At 49.4% G+C, this 13,216-nt stretch overlaps 1 long non-coding RNA gene across 1 annotated transcript; it reads left to right on the forward strand.

Moving 5' to 3' along the window:
• The first annotated feature begins 2,606 nt into the window (after positions 1 to 2,606).
• Gm36665 lies at positions 2,607 to 4,915 on the forward strand. Its single transcript, XR_376848.3, has 3 exons — positions 2,607 to 2,783; positions 3,486 to 3,538; positions 4,515 to 4,915. It is a non-coding gene; the product is annotated as a predicted gene, 36665 (long non-coding RNA).
• Positions 4,916 to 13,216: the final 8,301 nt, after the last annotated feature.

The following is a 13,216-nucleotide window of genomic DNA, read 5'->3' on the forward strand; positions in this document are numbered from 1 at the left end:
GGGACCTGCCCCTTTCTTCTGAATCCTTATGTTTCTCCCTTGACTCGGACAATCTCCTGTGGCGATTGCCTGCAAGGATGGCTGTGGTTCACCCAGGCTTGGATATAATCCCATCGAAAGGTGACCTGTGGAGTATGAGGATGAATGAGAAAATGAAGGGTCTGCTCCCACCCTGCTTCCCAGTCAGCTTAGAAACGGGCCACGTTGAGCTCTCTCTGGGGAAAGCTCAAGGAGGGAAAAAGAATCAGAGGTCTGGGTGAAAGGGTCTCCCTCTGAGCCTCTCCACAGTTCTGCCATTGTGGACTAAGGTGACCGATCGGTCAGAGGGACATGGCTTGAGTGTAGCCCGAGGAGTGGGGGTGAAAGGACCAGGGCCAGAGCAAATCCTAGGAACACTGGGATGTCTCTTAGCCCTCCTGCCCTCTTCTGCCTTCACTTCTCTCTGTGCCTTAGTTTTCCCATATGTGAAATGGAGCTAATCATCCTCAAAACACCCCTGCAAGGTACTAATTACTGTCTGTATGAGGCTTTGAGATCCTCGGATAGAATGTAACAGTACTAATAGTGGATAATAACACTCTGTCCACCCCCCAGTCCTTTCATCCATGGATCTCAAAGCCTTTTACAAACCTTAATTAATTCTCACAACACCCAAATGCAGGAGGCTGATGGTCATTAGTCCCATTTTACTGGTGGGGAAACTGAGGGAAGCCAGGAGGCTGGCTTCAGGCCACACAATAAGCTGGCATCTGATGGGGGTTAGAACTCACAGCCCCCGGCCCCCTGGGAAGGACCCAGGCAACATGACTTCTACCTGCTAAGCATGGAAATGCAGGGCAAGGGGCCCCAGGGTCCTGCTGAGGTTCGTATGAGCCACACTGAGTCATAGGGAGACTCTGGCTCCAGGGACAAGGGGGTGGCGGCCTGTTTAAGGAAAGAAGTAACAGTTATAGGGTACCCAGTGTGTGCTGATCCCTAAGAGAGATGATTGATAGATCTGTCTGTCTGTCTGTCTGTCTGTCTGCTGTCTGTCTAGTTCCCACCTGTGAAGATAAGCATATTGTCTCATTTCACAGATGTGGGGCCCAGCTAGTTGAGCATGTTACCACTTGGGCTTACCTGCTAGGGACTGAGACTCTAGCTTGTGCCTTCGTGGCCATAGCCATTCAGGCAATGGGAGAAGACATCACCAGCCATGATTCTAAAGATAAAGAAACTGATACACACAGAAGAAAATCAGTTTGCTTGATGGTTGGACTGACGGACAAGCCACTGTTCTTTAATGACCTCTCCCTTCCCCAACCCCTGCCGCCCTCCCAACCCCATTCAGGCAGGTGAGGCTGAGTGAGATCCTGTCAGGAAGGTCTTTGAAGTACCCAGAGGCAGCATGTCCTGGTCTTCCCTGGGGAAGATGAAGAGGCTTGTCCTGGGTTTTTGTCATCTCATGGGGAAGTTCTTAGAATATTGGAAGCAACAGGGTCATCTAGGGACAGACACTATGCGTGGGCTTTGGGGGAAGTTTCCCATGTCCTGCCCTTGAGCCTGTCTAGGAGAGAGGGGTGAGTTAGTGTGCCACCATCACCTTCCCCCACCCTCTGTCTTCCTGACTGACTCCTCCTCTGTCCTGGGCCCAGTTTTCTAAGGAGGTTTACATGGGGGACTTTGGAAGTCCTGTTCCCTTAAGGTAGAGCCCCATACTGTAGTAGGTCATGTAACCCCCTCCCCCACAAACATAAAACATCTGTGAGAAAGCAGATTCGTCACAGTAACAGCAACAGGATCTTGGAGACTGGGCAGGATGAGTCCTGGCTGTAGGCCCTGGCTACCTCGTTAGCAGGCTGTGAGGTCTGGAGGAGGCCCTTGCTGCTCCATGCCTCTATTTCCCAGGTAGTAAAAGGTGTTATGGAGAAAGGCCAACACAGCAACTCTCATGGGGGCTTCGAAACCAAGGAAGGGAGTGCAGAGGGTGAGCTCAGCTTGTCCTGGCCAAGGGGAGAGACAGGTGGGGCACCGATATGGGGCGGGGGGAGTCTTTTGGAGGGAAAATGCTTAAAGATTCATGAGCAGTTTTGCTTACAGCTTGCTCAACCTTGATCAAGATTTTAATATTTGTGCAGCTTTCTGGGAAAGTTAGCAGAATGTTTTCTTTCCAATATTATGTGTTTCAGTCTCTCTTCACACTGCGAGAGAGGTATACACTCCAACATCCAGGTAAGGAAGGTGAGGTTAGGACGTGGGGACAATGGGTTCAAGGGTGAACAGATTCTAAGGGGCTAACCTAGGCTTCCAAACCAAGCATCTCCCCTTCCGATGTTTTCTAGAGAGTTCTGGGCTGCGGAATCCATCCTCAGGTTGTATTACAAGGCCTCCTTACTGGGCTCTTTAAACCCTCTTGAGGGATCAAGAGAGGTGTCCAAAGTTCCTTGGGGTGGGAGCCTGTTCCCGTAGGATGTAGGACGGTGAGGCCAGGGTGTGGCCAGCAGAGGGTGGGTGGTGCTGAAGGCTCTTGTTGGCTGGCTGGGCAGGCAAGGACAGGGCGGGGCAGGGCACGGGAGAACAGGGTGACCTGGGCAGCCCGACCTGGAATAATTGAGCGGGGGCAAGCAGGGATGGTGGAGGAGACAGAGGCGGGGAGGCTCCTGGGTGCTTAGGAGCCCTCACTGAGGAGTACCAAGGCCCTCTGCCTTGCCATACCCCGCAGCTTCTAGAAGGCATGTTCCTTCCCTCTCCCAGCAGATCATCTCTGGAGAGCCTGCTCAGACCTGCCCTCCCCACAAAGCACGGTAGCAACTCCCTGGGGCGGAAAGTGTCTCTACTGAAAGCAAGACAGGAGTTTAATTAAGCCCTAAACACGCACAGTTGAGCCTGAAATTAGGGTGGTGCAGGGAGGGGGAGAAGGCAGCTGAGGACAGGGGGGCTTCAACCCAACCCTGCCCAGCTGAGCAAAACAACCTTACAAGCAAGCGTCCCTGAACACAAGCAAGCCTAGTTACAAAACAGTTCTGACCTACGAAGGGGGGTGTGGGGGGTGCCGGACTACCTGTCTCTCTCTCATCTAGGTTCTCTCAGCTAAGTTACTAGGGTTCATGAGGACTCTGGAGAGTGAGAAGAAGGAAGCCAGAGGCTGAGAGGGGTCACCTCTTAAAGTAGCTTCTAGAGAAGCAGGGGTCTGTGACTGACACTGGGCAGCAGCGGGGAGCCCTCTCCACCCTGAGGGAGGGGAGGGGAGAGAACTCTCAGCAATGGATGAGCCAGTCAGACTGCACACACAGGTGTGCCCAGGTTGGGACTCCTGCCCAGAGCACCCATCTTTCAGGTGGGCAAAGCTCATTCTGTGCCCCCCCCCAGAGGAAGGAAACCCCCAGCCAAGCTCCTGGCTTTAGAAACAAAGTTACAAGACCTGTTGTGCCCACAGCTGCAGACATTTGGGTCATCCATAGCTTTGAGAAATCTGATGGCTTCAACCCTCTCTCTCCTGTCCCCAGGTCTCCCCAAGCTGCGGCTGAGACATTCAGACTGCAGCCTCCTCCTCTGCCTGGTAATTGATCCTCCTTTGCCCTACAACTTGGGTTTGGTCTTAATTTGCCAGGGACTAAAGGCAAGAAGAGACGGGCAGGCAGACATGTCATCGCTTGTCTCTGGGCAGAGAGGCAGTTGCGACAGAACTCCTAGGTGTGTGTAAAAGTGCACGCATGGGGGCGGGCTAGTTGTACTCTGTGTATGTGTGTGTGTGTGTGTGTGTGTGTGTGTGTGTGTGGTAGGGAAGTTATCACTGGGCTGATTTCTGTCACTGAAGCAAAGTCCCAGGACAAACTGTAGTCCCAGTCATGGTGTGGGATTCAGCAACCCCCTTAGTGTCAACTAAGATGGGGCTGCTGTCCCGGCCTAGTTCCTTACCCAGTGCTAATGGCCACCTGCCTGGCAAGCCTTTTAGTGAAGATAGTTCCATACCCTACAGGCCAAGAATTGGCCTGTAAGTCCTTTAAGGGACTAACTTTGAAAGTGACCAGCTTGCTCTTCCTGTCCTGTGTGTAGCACTCAGTCATAGCTTCCTCTTCCAGGGACAGATAGGAAATCTTATAGCTTCCTCATTACCACATCACCATATTGCCAACATCCTCAGGGGCACTGGCAGCGTGTGCGTGTGGGGAAAGACCCCAAACGTCAGACCTGCAGCCTCTCTTCTGCACATTATACATCTCCGCTCAATGGTACCACTCAACCAAAACCACAGAAATGTCTTTGACTGCTCTGGGGACCACCTTTGTCCGTTGGTCCAGTTTTGATCTTCAGATTTTCAGAACAGAGTGTCTTTTCCTTGCTTCTTAAGCTCCCGGGGTTGTTGCTGGCATCCTTTAGCAAGTGGCTACATCTGTTCTCATTTCCACCCTGCTTAGGTCTCTGCATGTGTAACTGCTCTCTGCCCAGGTCTTAAAGGAACACTCATCCTTGAATTCAGGGTCCATTCAGACAAGCACTCATTACAAGAGCTTTTTATATCATTACATCTACAGATATTCATTTTGCTATAATGCAGTCACCAGTTCTGGGGACTTTGATGAGAACTCCCTTTGACCTGTCCCACCAGTCAGTGATCGGTCAACTACGATTGGAACCCTCTAAGGAAGGCAAGCTTGCTATCCTAACAACTGGCTACATCCACATTCAAACAGGTTTGATTGAAATCCTTACTTGAGAGGAAATGAACTAATTCTACCCCACGGGAACCTCCTGGCCTTTAGAACATCTACGTGTTAGTAAATCAGTGCTCAGTTTCCACATCCTTTGCCCCAATCACAGTGAGTAAAACAAAATCAGAAAGATGATGAGATAGTTTCATCTTTTTTATGGTCTTTCGTATAACTCAAGCTCTCCTCAGACTCTCAATGTTCCTATCCTGGTCTTGCAGGTGTTGGGATTACAGGCACACATACACTGTTCCCATTAAACTTAGGTGTGTGTGTGTGTGTGTGTGTGTGTGTATTTTCCCCCTATGCACACACACATGCACACACACACACACCTGTGAAAGTCAGAGTTCAACTTTCAGGAGTGGGCTCTTTCTTTCCGCCATATATCTCTTAAAGCTGGAACTCGGGTTGTCCATTTTGGTGGCAGGCACCTTTAAATGTTGGGGCATCTTGCTGTACACACAGTCTTTGTCTGTTATTGTTGTTGTTGTTTTAAATTAGTTTGATGTTAGGGAAAGAGCACCAACCTTGGACACGCTGGTGGCTGCCCCTAGGATCCCATGCCTCAGTTTCCATAACACCAGGGAGCAGCTGAGTCACTGTTTCATGAGATGTTTTGAGTCACACATCCCAGAGGTTGGCAAATGTCTCTGGAATCTTTAAGACTCTGGGAAGTCTTGAGTGAAGAAACTGTGTTCACACAGTATTTTGCAAACTTAGTAGAAAACAAAACAAAAGAAAAACTCAGAGTTCTTTTATCAGCTACCATCTTCCTTTAGCACCAGGCAAGACTTCCTCAGCACGGTGGGAAATGCCAACCTGAGAGACTCCCAGAGGCCTTTTCCAGCTTTCCCAGTCAGATTCTATAGTTCACAGTCTCTCTCCCCCCTCCCCAACACCATAGCTCAGCATCTTACAGAGGACATTAGAATGGGCTGAGCCACAGCCTCCTCAGGTGGCTGAGGCCTCTCCAATACCTTCTTGCTTCTGAAATCCCGCAGAGAAGAAAGGGAGAAAGGAACGTCTCCCTCCTGGTCCTCCTGTCCCCAGCCCACTAGCCCACCTTAGACTCAGTGATGCCTGCCTAGCACCACCACCCTCTGCACCCCCCCCCCGAGTGCAACACACACAACTGTCTAGGGCTCCCTGGACACATTATAAGGCTACAGTGAAGGACCTCACCTACATTCTGCTTTTGTTGTTGTTGTTGTTGTTGTTCTGTGAACAAAAAACTATGTATAACTATCAGAAGCTGGACCTTATGAAATGGGATGGGGAAGAACAGGAAAGGCAGTGGGAGTGAGGAGAGAGAAGAGAAGGACTTATGCTGAGGGAGAGAGCCTGGGTGACTCAGGCATACCGGCTAGCTGGGGTTGGGGGCTTGATATGGGAGCTGGGAAGCAGAGTGATCCTAAAAACTCATCAGGTCGTCCCCTCTGGCCCCATGTACACAGCACTAAGTGAGATTACATCTGAAACACCTGGGCTCTTAACCTCTGCTCTGTTTATCCTCAGAGCAATTCTGGAGCACCCATGTAATCTCTGCCAAAGCAAGTTCACTTTGCTTCAAACTACGGCTGTGGCTTTGTCTGTTGAGTGCCTGTCTATCGGGCACTGTGTTAGCAGCCCCCACGCGCCTATCGTTTAATTCTTACCACCTCTAACGTTTTATAGAATGTGGCTGCCAGTGACATAGAACATGGCACACTATTTCGCCCAAGGCCCATGCCATAGCTTTCATTGTTAGTTTTCACCTCTGCATCTGGTGGTGTGGGAGCTCTCCCTAGTTCAGCTGACCTGGATCTGAGGAACGAGAAGGATGAATCCACCCTCCATTGCTCCGAAGAGACATGATCATCTATCCTCTGGTACAGGTGGTAGCCTTCCAGCTCCTGGGGTGGGGAATGTTTGCTTTCTGTTAATGAAAAGAAATAAATGTGATAATAAATAAATGCCCCACCCAGTGCAGTAATCGCTGGCCCGAACAATAAGGTTCTGTGTTTGCTCTTGCCTGTGTTATATTCTTTGGCTGAAGGCGCTCGCTGTTCAGGAGCCCCTTGAAACATCAGTGGGGGCTGGGCCCCCAGGCACATGTAGAGGAAGACAATCCAGCCATTCTGTCTATCTGCTTCCAGGAGTCCCAGCCAAAGTGAGGAAATGAGGAAAATGTACAAGGACCCTGTACTTGGAAATAGTGTCCTTCACTTGGTGTCAAGACTGCTGCAGCCCTGCCTCTGCCACTCTAGGTGACGGGAAGTAAGCCTGTCCCCACCCCACCACTGGCCTTCAATTCTTACAAGTGTCTAATAGTGTTGAGGGGTTGCTGTAATGAGCACCTGGGGTCCTTCTAGCTCTGACCCTGCTCTTCCTGGACATGCCCATTCTCCCAGTGCCCCCTGGGCAATGGAAGATTCAGAGGTCCAAGAACCCAACTTTTTTGAGAGTCTACTGGGTGCCTTTTCCAGCCTCCAATTTCCTGTTTCCTGCACCTCCCCTAGATGTCCTATGGATGGAATTTCCCCATTTTTCGTCATTTTTAGAAACTGTCTCCCATTTGAGTTCCCAGACATTGTGAGAAGCAGGGAGCAGAGTGCAGTACTGTGAATATCCATCGGTCATGCCAAGTTCTTCCCAGGCTGCTTTGCATGTCCTCCCCACAGCTACAGAGATCCTTTGGGTATTATGTTGGGTTATAAATGAATGGAGGATGATAATTTCAACAAATATATGTGTGCATAACTCTCGTACTGGATCAAGGATCCTTGATTACATGCTATTTATTTGTTTGTTTATTTTGTGTGTGTGGGTTGGTATACACTCAAATAGATGTCAAGGGACAACCTGTGGAAGCCGGTTCTCTCCCACCCACTTGGTAGGAATTGAGCTTAGGTCATCAGGTTTGGTGCTAAGTATATTTAGTTGCTGAGCCATTTTGCCACTCTGGTCTAAGGACTTGATATTACTATCACCACACAGTCCCAGGGAGGAGAGTGAGTTGTGGAGAGGTCCTGGAACTGCCAGACTCACTTTGCTGTAAGGTAGTACACCAGCATTCTAACACTCAGCTCTTTGATCTAAATCACTAGCCGTAAGAATCATTAGCTTCTTTGGCAGACATGGAACCAGCACCCCTACACACAACACACACACACACCCCACTAGTACATATATACTACACACACAAACACATCAGACACACATACCCCACACTTGTACAGACACACCACACACACAAACACATCACACATAGACACACACATACATACAACACACATACAAACACACACAAACACATCACACACATAGACACACACCCCACACTTGAATAGACAAACCACACACATACAAACACATCACACACATACACACAAACACACCACACACATACACACACATCACAGACACACACATCACACACAGATACTGACACACACAAACTTTGCAAGTGAGTGGGTTGGGTGTACAACAGTGGAACAACCATCAAGTTATACAGCAGGCAACTGGCAGAGCAGAAAGTGCACCCCAGGCTGAGCCCACTAGCCTGAGGCTGTCTCTAAAAACATCACAGCTATGCCAAAAGCAGGGCCCATGGAGCCCGGTCCTTCCCTCCTTCCACCTTTGCTTCATTCTTTCCAGGGCTCTCCCCTCCTCTTTCAAGAGCTCATGTGTCCCTAACAGGAAATCACATTGGTGGAGATAGCACAGTCTTGTTCCCCAGGCTCTTGGTGGGTCCCATGAGGCGGTGACCCACAGCAGCTGGCCCATACCACTTCAGGGACTCAGGCACTGCTCACTCCTGGGGTGGCACACTTGAGCTGGCTGGCTGAGTCTAAGGAGGTCGCACCTGGAATCTGAAGCTGCCCCAGACAGGTGGACAGGCCAGTGAACGTGGACTCAGAAGCCCCTTTCCTCTCATCTGTGCTCCAGGCTCTTGCCCTTGTGTCTGTCCTGCCGTGAGGGTGATTGATTGGCTTGAAGATGGATGCTTCAGTGTCGGACCGTGGCCCATTATATGTGTCCCTTGGTCCATGAAAGATACTTCTCAGAATTGTTTAGAAGATGTAGACTTCCTGCAGACTCCTATTGTGTCTTCTTCATATGCTGGACATGGAGGGTTCCTGACTGCTTCAGCCTGCCCCCCACCTCTGTGGGATAGTTTTGGGGTACGTTTACTGAAGCATAAACCATACATAAGGTACTTGAGTCCCCTGCGTAGTGACATGTTTCACACCTTACCCAGTCAAGAGGCAGATGGACCCTCGCCAGCATCCCTCAGGCTCCTCCATTTTGACCTCACCCTGATTCCACAAGGCCAACCACATTCTTCCTTCTGACATCTAGATCACAGATCCACTTTGCCTTTAGAACAGAATTTATGGGATGGAGTAATATATAGTATATTGTGTCTGGAATATTTTGCTCAATGTTCTATTTGTTAATTAGCTACAGATCTATGTATAGGATAAAACATATGCATACATAATATGCATGCGTAGAGGAATGTATAGAAATATTTTCCTCCCCTTTTAGCTGAAATATTTTAAAGCAAACTCATAACAAGCAGGGACCAGGAGTGAGGCTCAGTGCTTAACGTGCACGAGACTCCATTCAATCCCTCATCACAGAAACCCCCAAGTCTTACGCCTGTCACCTCATGTTCTTCAGTATATCTCTCCAAATAATATTTATATAAGACAGTTAATGTTATCAACTCGTCTGATGAAACAGTAATTCTGAGCAGCATCTAATCTCCAGTCTGTGCTGACATTTTCTCAGTTGGAACGGAGATTCAGGCCTTACTGTCACAATTTAGCAGCTCTCCTGCCTTCCCTCCCCCTCCTCTCCCCTCCCTTCCCTCCCCCTTCCCCTCCCCTCCCCCTCCTCCTGAGTTGGCCACTTCCTGAGAAGGCTGCTAGCATTGCCTTCCTTTTTTGTCCAAACCTTCTGGGCTAGTATTCCATGGCAGAGTCCCAAGGCTAGCAGGGAACTCATCAGCCTTCCAAGGGACAGCTGACTTAGACGCCCATTTGGTTTTTTAATGACACTTTCAGAGTCTACAGTGCCACCTCAGACCCCGTTTAAACACTTGCCCCAAACTTCTGATGGTTTTCAGGATAACACTCATTCTAGCCTAACCTTGCCAACAAAATTATTCCAAACAAGCCTGGCTGTTCTAGAAGATTCCTGGAGACACCTCAGGACCTCCATTCTCCACCCATTCCAGACTATACATGTGAGACCACTCTTCTGGTATCCATCTGTCAATCCATCAGTTCGTTCTCACCCCTGGACCCAGGCTTCCCTGGAATGCTGTCTGTCTTATAACTTCCCCAACTTATCTGTATCCTATCTGATTGCCGAGACCAAGTTCACAGCCACACAGGTGGCTCCAACCTTCTGCAGTAACCAGAGAACACCCTGTGGTGTTGCTTTAGCTGGCTTCTTCTTAAAGCTGAGACTGTTTCTCAGCCATGTGCCAAATTCTCCAAAGAATGAGACTATCTTACCTATCTGTTCTTCTAGAAATGTCTGACAAGCACTAGGTGCTCTCAGTGAGTCTCCCATTGAGTACTCCCAGTGGGTGCTCTTTGTGTGTTGGCAGTGAAGCATCCAGGGCCCTTTTAGTCGCAAGTGGTACCCCCCTCAAAATGATTTGAGCAGAAAAGGGAGAGTCTTGTCAAAGAGCTTACGAGTTCAGGGACACACTGGCAGGTGATCAAGTCCTGTTAACAGAGCACTCTACCCCTCAGCGCTGCCTCCTTCTGAGTTGGCTTTACCCCTAGTAGCCTCTCCCAGAGAAGTAGAAGAAAAAAAAAAGAGTGCTAATTTTAGAGGGAGTTTAGCCAAAGTCTCAGGTCTAACTGTCACACAGATCTTGGGTCTTAAGTCATCCCTGTAGCTCTCACTCAGTAACTGCAGCCTGGGGCATTCTGTCAGCCAGACCTGCAACCTGTGCACATGTGTTCACGCTACAGCCGAAGGATCAGCCATGGCACACAAGGCAGAGAGCTGGAAGTTTCCTAAAAGAAGATCAACGGAGTCACCACAGGAAGGAGAGGGATGGTGGGCCAGGCAAATGTCTTGTTTGAGCCTGTTTGGGCTCAAGACAGCTGAATGGAGTCCTGGCATCGGCTATGGAGGCTCTGAGTGTTTCTCTGAGTGACTCTTGCCTTCCCACGAAGTGACCTTGAATCTGTGGCTTGCTTTACCTGAACCTCAGCTATATTTATTTATTTAACATGTTTGTGCATATGTGTGTGGGTGCCACAGTTCACATGTGTGGAGGTCAGAGGACAACCTGCCGAAGTTGCCTCTCCTACCACGTGGGTCCCTGAGATCAAACTCAGGGTGTCAGGCTGGGTGGCAAGAAAAGATCTTTACCTGCTGAGCCATCTGCATGCCCCCTGGACCTCAATTTCTGTATCTAGAAAATGGGTTGATGGTTAGTTTTTGCCAACCTGATACAAATGAGAGTCACCTGTGAGAAGGGACAGAGGGGTTACCTCCATCAGACCGGCCTGTGGGGTCTGTGGGCATTTCCTTGACTAACGATTTGGCAGAGCTGGAAAGCTGAGAGGCAAGCACATCCTTTCTCTATAATCCTTGAATGGATCTGAGGCTAGGAGAAGGGGTGGGGAAGCTGGTCTTTTCCTGCTTGGGACCCGACAAACATTCCTACCAGGGGTGACTCCTGTTCTGACTCAGTGATATTTCAGAACGATAGCACCGCATCTGTCACCATCTCTGGAATGTATCGAGCTTTAGCACACACACACACACACACACACACACACACACACACACGGCAGGAAGGTTCTCTGTCCTGAATGCGGAGCAGGGTCTATGGGTCTATGGTAGGGATGGGGGGTGAGGGCAGAAGGGCATTATTTGTTCACAATTTCCAAAATTTTAATTTGTAGTCACATACTACCTTACAATGGCAACACTTTCTAGGAGAGGTGTTACTAGGCACCTTTGTCACTGTGTGAACATTGCAGAGTATTCTGACCCCAAAGTCAGATGGTCGTGATGTCCTCAGGAAATTGTTGACCAAAGCATTGTTACTGGGTGTAGGACTCTCTCTATATGTGGGTTGAGGCTACCAACAGCTTAGTTATTAGTTTGATTTTATTGAGGGTAATGCAACTCAGCAGAGTGTATAAAATTCCGCAACCAGAAGGGTTGTTTTGTGCACACAGGTACCTCTACTGTCCACCAGATGAACATTTTACTTACTATTTCATGAGGATGGGAGTTTTGCCTCATTTCTGTGTGCTCACCACATGTGTGCAGTGCCCCAGAGGAGGAGAGAGCGGAAGAGGATGTTGGATCCTGTGGCGCTGGAGTTACAGAGAGCTGTGAGGTGCCCTTGGGCTGGAGAGGTGTCTCATGGTTAAGAGCACTGGCTACTTTTCCAGAAGACCCAGCTCGGTCCTCAGAACCCATACGATAGAACATTCATTTCATTTAAATATAACTTGTCTCCCCCGCTCCCGCTTCAAGGCAGGGTTTCCCTGTGTAGCCCTGGCTTGAACTCACTTTGTAGACCAGGCTAGTCTCCAGCTCACAGAGATCCACCTGCCAGAGCCTCCTGAGTGCTGGGATTAAACGTATGTGTCACCATGCCTGGATTTTATTGTTGTTGCTGCTGTTGTTGTTGTTGTTGTTGTTGTTGTTGTTGAGAGGTTCTCTTGTAGCCCAGGCTAGACTTCAATTCACTATGAGGCTGAGGATGACCTTCAACTCCTGATTGTCCTGCCTTCACCTCCTAAGGGCGGAGACTATAGGTGTGTACCACGGTGCTTGCACTGTAGATTTATTTCCAGTGTATGTTGGGGATGCGTAAGTGTTAGACCTCAGAGCGCATGTGCTGCAAGTGCCCTTTGGGTCCTGGAGCAGATGCTGTAAGCCCATGGGGGTGGAGGGAAGCTGTCTTGTTCACTCAAAACCCCACTCCCATACCCTGTGGGCCCCTTAGGAGGAGAAGCAGTTCCCAGCCTTTCCTGGACCCTCACACCTGACAGATACAAACACACTCCTCAGAATTAGTGGCTCTGAATAGCCCCCTAACAACTCTGTTTCCAGCTGTTGCCAGACATTAGATATACTAAATTCCCCGTTTCTCCAACCCTCTCTCAAAGGACCCTCCCCAAAGAGGTCACCACAAAGACCTTGTCCTTTGAACCATTTGAGCTGAAATCTGCTTGCTGGTGGCTCCTTGACAAATTTATAGGTACTCAGAAAACACAAACACTTCTGCATTAAACAGGTTGTCCTGTTGTTGCTTTGTTTGGCCTGGTGTGTGTGTGTGTGTGTGTGTGTGTGTGTGTGTGTGTGGCGGGGGGCAGGGTGCAACTCTGCACAAATTAAAGAGTTATCTGAGAAGAGCATCCTCTTTTGAGAAAATGTCTCTATCAGATTGCCTGGAGGCAAGTCTCGAATGCATTCTTTCGACTTAAGATTGATGTGGGTAGGCCCAGCTCACTGGTGGGCCACACCACCAGGCCTGGGGGTGGTGCGTGAGT

This window comes from Mus musculus, chromosome 5 (genome assembly GCF_000001635.26).
Source record: "Mus musculus strain C57BL/6J chromosome 5, GRCm38.p6 C57BL/6J".
NCBI classification, from domain to species: Eukaryota; Metazoa; Chordata; class Mammalia; order Rodentia; family Muridae; genus Mus; species Mus musculus.